This window comes from Leuresthes tenuis, unplaced genomic scaffold (genome assembly GCF_036924035.1).
Source record: "Leuresthes tenuis unplaced genomic scaffold, fLeuTen1.0.hap1 SCAF_103, whole genome shotgun sequence".
Classification (NCBI taxonomy): domain Eukaryota; kingdom Metazoa; phylum Chordata; class Actinopteri; order Atheriniformes; family Atherinopsidae; genus Leuresthes; species Leuresthes tenuis.
Genome location: NW_027325457.1, coordinates 116,749 through 124,742, shown reverse-complemented (window position 1 = coordinate 124,742; position 7,994 = coordinate 116,749). Strand labels below are relative to the sequence as shown.

General features: G+C 41.9%; 3 non-coding genes across 3 annotated transcripts; 1 reads left to right on the top strand and 2 right to left on the bottom strand.

Annotated features, from left to right (window-relative positions):
* The first annotated feature begins 1,328 nt into the window (after positions 1 to 1,328).
* On the top strand, positions 1,329 to 1,442 carry LOC140287004 (U5 spliceosomal RNA). Its single transcript, XR_011911390.1, has one exon. It is a non-coding gene; the product is annotated as a U5 spliceosomal RNA (small nuclear RNA).
* A 3,253-nt stretch (positions 1,443 to 4,695) lies between these two features.
* LOC140286991 (U2 spliceosomal RNA) lies at positions 4,696 to 4,879 on the bottom strand. The gene has a single exon (XR_011911380.1). It is a non-coding gene; the product is annotated as a U2 spliceosomal RNA (small nuclear RNA).
* Positions 4,880 to 5,187: 308 nt separating this feature from the next.
* Positions 5,188 to 5,301, bottom strand: LOC140287009 (U5 spliceosomal RNA). Its single transcript, XR_011911394.1, has one exon. It is a non-coding gene; the product is annotated as a U5 spliceosomal RNA (small nuclear RNA).
* Between the last annotated feature and the right edge of the window lie 2,693 nt (positions 5,302 to 7,994).

The window sequence follows — 7,994 nt, the reverse complement described above, 5'->3', positions numbered from 1 at the left end:
CGTTGTCTCACGTATTAGATTATGCTTAAGATACGACTGGGTTTATCAGTCACATCAGAATCCATACATACTGATCCTCCCGTAATAAAATGGTCGGATCTTATCAAACACACTTTGTTTCTTGTGACAATCAAGTCAGCGAAACAGCGTATACACGTCAAGACACTGAATCAAGTTTGCCACAAGAACTCATAAGTTTGGCAGTATTGCTCTGCCGTCAGCAATCATACACCCATTTTATTTTCGTGAGACATGTGCAAGCACCTGTTCATCTACTGTTCTATCAATATGAATTAGTGATCTATTATCAATAAGGATACTTCTACAACTACTATCAAAGTATGTCCGGACTTCTTATGTTGTCAGTTGCTATATATGAATAAGTGGGTAGCTACTGACAAGCATTAAGCATGTCACACAGCCCAAACATATAACATTTCAGGACACACCACACAGTTAACAACCACAGTGAAGCGTGTCAAAGCCCAAACATGTAACATTCAACAGGACACTTACACAACACATTCAAATCAAACAGTCAGACAACATACAAGAACATATACCCCAGCCGGCATTGCTCCCTGCCTATTTTCGTACAGCACACTATGTGTGCGCACACCTTTATTCACAAACTCTTCAACTTATACTCTTTTACCGAAGCTGCTACAGCTCGATTGGCCGAATACCCTTTGATCCTATTTCGGTGAATTTGACATCTGCCTTACATATAACAGATTAGCGGTTTAGCAGTTTTAATTTAGTATGAGTGAAGGAATTCATTTTATAGCAAAATCCGAAATCGTGAAGAACTCATGAAAGTAAGCTTATTCTCGGATTCCTGAAACTTTAGATTTGCTCTTTCTTTTACTGCAAAGTACAACGTTGTTTTTTTTGTTTAAATCTTTCTAGACATGGTAAATATTAAGGACAAAGCAGTTTTCACATAGTTTGAGTGAAGGAATTAATTTTATGGATAAAATCCCAAGAGTCTGCTGAGAAAAGAGAGTGAATGCGAAGTAGACTTTAACACGGCTATGGGAGCGAGCCGAGTGTGGGCTAACCGGGAGAATTGCTTGAAAGAAACGCGACACCGAATGAGCGATCAGAACAAAGCCTCAATACGGGATTCTCGTGGTGTTTTTGTTGCTGCCTTGTCTTTTGCACAGAGTAAAAGACAAGGCAGCCATCGAATAGGGCCCGATTGTTCCTAGTTGGTCAGCCGAGGAGCAAGGGGGGGGGGGCAAGCGTCTCAACCAAGCAAAGCTCACCATGGGGAAGGTGGCTATGCCAACAAGCCTGATGCCCTGCTCCCGCAGTGACGGATAATCGTACTCTGGTTTCTCTTCATAACGTACAAGTCTTTCGCCTTTTACTAAAGATTTCTGTGGAGAGCAGCACTAATGAGTTGTTTCTATTTTTGGCAGGCTTTACCTTTGCGGGTGAAGCCCTTTCTGTCTGTGCAAAAGAAATCTTCTTACTGTGCAGAGTGACTTCTCTGAGTAGAGTCGCCTTACTTGTTGCGACTGTGCCGATGTTCGAAGCTGGAGTGCAAAGTTGTTGCTTGAATGGTGCTTGCTGGAGCGTGCGGGAGTGCAAAGTTATACCATTTAAAAGGGCTGAAGAGTGCTCAGTGCAGCGGGTGGGCGACACTCTGGCCACCTTGAAAACCGAGGTTACATCCACTACCAGGGGCAGCCCAAGTTCTGCCGCAAGTGTGGTGAGCATGGGCACCTGGTTGAGGCTTGTACCAAGGTGTTATGTGGGAAGAGCAGAGAAATTGGGCAAACTTTTGGAGAGTGTCCAAATGGCAGGAAATGTAATCTCTGTGGAGAATTAAATCACCTCTTCAGAGATTGCCCTAAATCTTTTGCCAACAAATTAAAGACGGTAAAGCCACAGTCAAGCCAACAAAGAGAAGGACCAAAGGTGGCAGTTGGTGAACAAAGTGAAGAGGTTGACCCAATAAATTCAAACTTCCCGCATAAAAAGCTTGGATTGGAAGTGAGGAGCAAAAAGGGGAGGGGCCTGTAGAGGCCTCACCACTCAGTGTTGAAGTCTGTGAGAATTCACAGGCAGAGGGTGGAGCTACGCTAAATGAGGAGGAAGAGCAGACAGGTGAGTCTAGTGAAGATACTCACATCCCCGAAGGTCAACAGCCGAAGAGGACGGCATCTGAGCCTCTGATTCCCCAGTGGTATCAGAGAAGAGGGGAAGGGTTAGGTCCCTTTCAGACAGTTCTTCAGTGGAAGAACCTAGAGTCTTCCCCTCCGACTCACGAAATGAGGTCTCCTTTTTAACTTCAGCTCTGCAATCAACCCCCAGGGACTCAAAGTTAAATGCAACATTGCGTCAGAGGCCAACACAGAGAGTCCGAAAAGGAAATATAGATCACCCTACTCACTTTTCACCTAAAGAAATGAAGGAAGAGCTAGTTTCCCAAGAAATAACCTGTGTGTAATTTGTTTTGATAACTTACAAAAACGAAAATGACATACCTACTTTCCTTTATGCTTTTAATGGTTCTCACCTTCTCAACACTAAATGTGAGAAGTGTGAAATCAAAGACAAGAGCCCAGAGTATTTTATCCTTCTTAGACTCCATTAAATCAGATGTGTTTTTAATACAAGAATGTGGACTACCTTTTTTAAAAAACCATAGACAATGGGAGGAAATGTGGCCCCATTTATCGATATGGAGTGGCTCAAATCAAAATAAAAATGATGGTGTGGCCATTCTAATTAAAAATCCGCATGTTCTGGTGAAAGGTAGCACAGTGGTGAGAGACGGACGGGCACTTTTAGCACACTTGAATTTTATGGGGCAAGACTTTAACCTCTTAAATATTTATGGTTTCAATGGAAAAAATGAAAGGTATGACCTTTTAGAAGATATACAGCTTTACATGCTAGGGCAAGTACCTTTAGTTGTAGGAGGGGATTTTAACTGTATCTTGAGCAGGAAAGATAGAAAAAGAGCAGGGGTAGATTTTAAAGTGGATAAGACTTCGATTTTACTTCAGGGCATATGCAGGGATTTTAAGCTTACTGACTGTTTTAAAACCATGCATCCCAGAGAGGAGGGCTTCACCTGGTTTAGTCATGATGGCACCAGAGCCTCTCGCATTGATTATTTCTTTACTAGAGATTGCCCACCCACTGATGTTAGATTAACCCCTGTTTTCTTTTCAGACCACCTTATGCTCTCCTGCACCCTTTCACCCCCTTCTGGTGTGACGGTAGGAAGTGGTCTGTGGAAACTCAACTGTTCCCTGTTGGAGGATGAAATCATAGTCAGTCAGTACAGGGAATGTTATAAAGAGTGGCAGACCCTTCAAGACCTCTACGAAACACATGCACAATGGTGGGAAATGGTGAAGGAAACGACCCAGACTTTTTTTAAACAGCAAGGTAAACGTAAAAAAAGGAAAGAGAATAGATGTATGATGGGACTACATAAACGCTTACAGCGCTACTTTAAACTAAATCAGTGTGGCATAGACTTTAAAGAAGAAATCAAAGATGTCAAAAAGGAAATGTCAGTTTTAGCAGAAATAAAGAGTAAAGGAATTTTTGTAAGAAGCAGGGAGCAGGAAATTGAGGAAGGTGAAAAAGAAAGAAAGTTATAAATAAAAAGGAGTATATTCAAAATCTAAAAAGAGAAGATGGGTTTTTAATAAAATCCACACAAGAGATGATTGAAACTGTACATACCTTTTATAGTAACATGTACAAAGAGAAACCAGTGCACTTGGAAACATCGGCAGAAATCTTAAAATTCGTTGACAAAACCGTAAAAGAGAATGCACACTTGACACAGAATTTTACTGCTTTAGAGTTAAAAAAATGCCTAACAGGTTTTAAGAGAAGTCGAGCTCCGGGTTTAGACGGGCTTCCTGCAGAATTCTATCTGACCTATTGGGACCTTTTATCATCAGACATTTTAGATGTTTTTAAAGATTTTGAAAAACTCGACCGACTGCCTGACAGTTTTAGAGTGGGAATAGTGACTCTACTTTATAAAAAAAATGATAAGACTGACCTAAAGAATTGGAGGCCCATCACACTTTTAAACTTTGACTGTAAACTTTTTAGCAAGGTTTTAGCGACACGGATGTCCTCTGTTTTAGAGGAGGTAATTCACCCAGACCAAGCTTGTGCCATCTCAGGGAGACAACTCACCGACAGCCTCGTACTGATTCGAGACATCATTGATTACGCTAGAGACAGAAACACCCGGCTTGTCATCTTAAATTTAGACTTTGAAAAAGCATTTGATCGGGTCTCGCATCAATATCTCTTTCAGGTGTTGCAGCCATCGAAAAGGGCCCGATTGTTCCTACTTGGTGAGCTTTGCTTGGTTGAGACGCTTGCCCCCCCCCCCCCCCCCCCGCTCCTCGGCTGACCAAGTAGAAACAATCTATTCGATGGCTGCCTTGTCTTTTACTCTGTGCAAAAGACAAGGCAGCCACAAACACCACGGGAACACCGTATTGAGGCTTTGTTCTGAACACTCATTCGGTGTCGCGTTTCTTTCAAGCAATTCTCCCGGTTAGCCCGCACTCGGCTCGCTCCCAGAGCCGTGTTAAAGTCCACTTCGCATTCACTCTCTTTTCTCAGCAGATTAAAAGAAAGTTTCATCTTGGGCTCCCTGAAACTTCCATCCTGCACCGCTGTTTGCTTTTTCACAAGAGCAGAGGAGAGCGCACCGTTCCCAGCGGCACTGCAGTACCGGGTCGAGGCTTGGAGTGAACGGAGCAAGCTTCTTTTTCAACTCCTATTCTTAAAAATCCATTTAATATGTTGTCCTCGTATAGAGGACATATTAAACTGATAAGAACGGATACTACACTTGATCTTAGCCAAAAGGCCGAGAAGCGATAACTGTCCACTGTTTCAGGTCCGAGGGCCCTTGCTGGCACAATGCGCACTTGTAGCAGTGTTCTTTTTATGGCCATAGGTGGCCAGAGTGTCACGTTGCACCTCCGCCCACCCGCTGCACTGAGCACTCTTCAGCCCTTTTAAATGGTATAACTTTGCACTCCCGCATGCTCCAGCAAGCACCATTCAAGCAACAACTTTGCACTCCAGCTTCGAACATCGGCACAGTCGCAACAAGTAAGGCGACTCTACTCAGAGAAGTCACTCTGCAAAGTAGCAAGATTTCTTTTGCACAGACAGAAAGGGCTTCACCCGCAAAGGTAAAGCCTGCCAATAATAGAAACAACTCATTAGTTCTGCTCTCCACGGAAGTCTTTAGTAAAAGGCGAAAGACTTGTATGTTATGAAGAGAAACCAGAGTACGATTATCCGTCACTGCGGGAGCAGGGCATCAGGCTAGTTGGTATAGCCACCTTCCCCATGGTGAGCTTTGCTTGGTTGCCCCCCCCCCCCCCTTGCTCCTCGGCTGACCAAGTAGGAACAATCGGGCCCTATTCGATGGCTGCCTTGTCTTTTACTCTATGCAAAAGACAAGGCAGCAACAAAAACACCACGAGAATCCCGTATTGAGGCTTTGTTCTGACCTCTCATTCGGTGTCGCGTTTCTTTCAAGCAATTCTCCCGGTTAGCCAACACTCGGCTCGCTCCCATAGCCGTGTTAAAGTCTACTTCGCATTCACTCTCTTTTCTCTGCAGACTCTTGGGATTTTATCTATAAAATTAATTCCTTCACTCAAACTATGTGAAAACTGCTTTGTCGTTCATATTTACCATGTCTAGAAAGATTTAAACAAAAAAAACAACTTTGTACTTTGCAGTAAAAGAAAGAGCAAATCTAAAGTTTCAGGAATCCGAGAATAAGCTTACTTTCATGAGTGCTTCACGATTTCGGATTTTGCTATAAAATGAATTCCTTCACTCAAACTAAATTAAAACTGCTAAACCGCTAATCTGTTACATGTAAGGCAGATGTCAAATTCACCGAAATAGGATCTAAGGGTATTCGGCCAATCGAGCTGTAGCAGCTTCGGTAAAAGAGTATAAGTTGAAGAGTTTGTGAATAAAGGTGTGCGCACACATAGTGAGCTGTACGAAAATAGGCAGGGAGCAATGCCGGCTGGGGTATATGTTCTTGTATGTTGTCTGACTGTTTGATTTGAATGTGTTGTGTAAGTGTCCTGTTGAATGTTTGGGCTTTGACACTTCACTGTGGTTGTTAACTGTGTGGTGTGTCCTGAAATGTTATATGTTTGGGCTGTGTGACATGCTTAATGCTTGTCAGTAGCTACCCACTTATTCATATATAGCAACTGACAACATAAGAAGTCTGGACATACTTTGATAGTAGTTGTAGAAGTATCCTTATTGATAATAGATAAACTAATTCATAGTGATAGAACAGTAGATGAACAGGTGCCTGCACGTCTCACGAAAATAAAATGGGTGTATGATTGCTGACGGCAGAGCAATACTGCCAAACTTATGAGTTCTTGTGGCAAACTTGATTCAGTGTCTTGACATGTATACGCTGTTTCGCTGACTTGATTGTCACAAGAAACAAAGTGTGTTTGATAAGATCCGACCATTTTATTACGGGAGGATCAGTATGTATGGATTCTGATGTGACTGATAAACCCATTCGTATCTTAAGCATAATCTAATACGTGAGACAACGCCCTGGCACACAATCAAAAAAAAAAAGAGAGAGCGGTTTTGTGTCCCCACAGTCCATAATGTAGAAAAGAGAGAAAAAAGCCTTTCTGATTTGGTGTGTGTGCTCATAGTGCAGAGTGTAGAGAAAAGAGAGAAAAGAAAGCCGTTTTGGTGTCACGGGTGTTGTGACTTACACACACACATTTCTGAATTGAGAAAAGAAATTATTTTAGAGGAAACAGTAGAGTTTAGATCCCACATTTGTTGATAGGCATTCATTTATTTCTTCACTTCTGATGAAGTTTCAACAATAAACAACAAACTTTGTATTATGAGAAAGAACCAGACTCATTCTTCAGGAATCCGAAAATAAGCACGAATTCGGATTCTCCTATAAAACGAATTAATTAACTCAAACCAAGTTAAGACTGCTTTGTCCTTCATATTTATTCATGTCTAATCAAGTTTCAACGATAAACAACGTTGTACTTTGTAGAATGAGAAAGAACTTCTTCAGCAATAAGCATCTCTCGACATATGACGAAATACAGATTTTGCTATAAAATTAATTTCTTCTATCAGCGTGACTTAAAACTGTTTGTCCTCCTTATTTATCCACTTCAAATAAAGTTTCAACAATTAAAAAAAAATTGTAGTTTGAGAAAGAACAACTTAATCTTCAGCAATCAGTATAAAAAGAGGGTAACAAAAGGTGCAAATGCCAACCATACATCACTAAAAGGTGGAGCGGAAGTATTCAGCTGCAAGTAGGTGTGAATGTTCGACCATAATTTGTAAAAAGTGGGTAAGAAAAGGTTCGAATGCCCGACTAAATATTAACAAAAGCGGGAGGAGAGGTCTTCGGATGAGAATTTCCTACCATACAAGTATGGTGGAGAGGAAGCTGTGATTGGCCGACAATAGTAAAAAGCAGGTGAGAAAAGGTGCGAATGTCAAAACATACATGATCAAAACAGGGAGCGGAGGTGTTTGGCTGCAAGAAGGTGTGAATATCCACCCATAATTACTGAAAAATGGGTAAGAAAAGGTGCGAATGCCCAACCATACATCATCAAAAGCAGGAGTGGATGTGTTTGGCTACAAGAAGGTTTGAATGTCCGACCATAGTTTGTAAAAAGCGGGTAAGAACAGGTTTGTATAACCGACTGTACACAATCAAAAGAGGGAGCGGAGTTGTTCAGCTACAAGAAGGTGTGAAAGTCCGACCATGGTTTGTAAAAAGCGGGTAAGAAAAGGTTTCGTATGCCCGAATATACACCATCAAATGCGGGAGCGGAGGTGTTCGGCTGTGAGTAGGTGTGAATCTCCAACCATAATTGTTTAAAAATGTGTTAGAAAAGGTAAAAATGCCGGTCCATACATCATCAAAAGCGGGAGAGGTG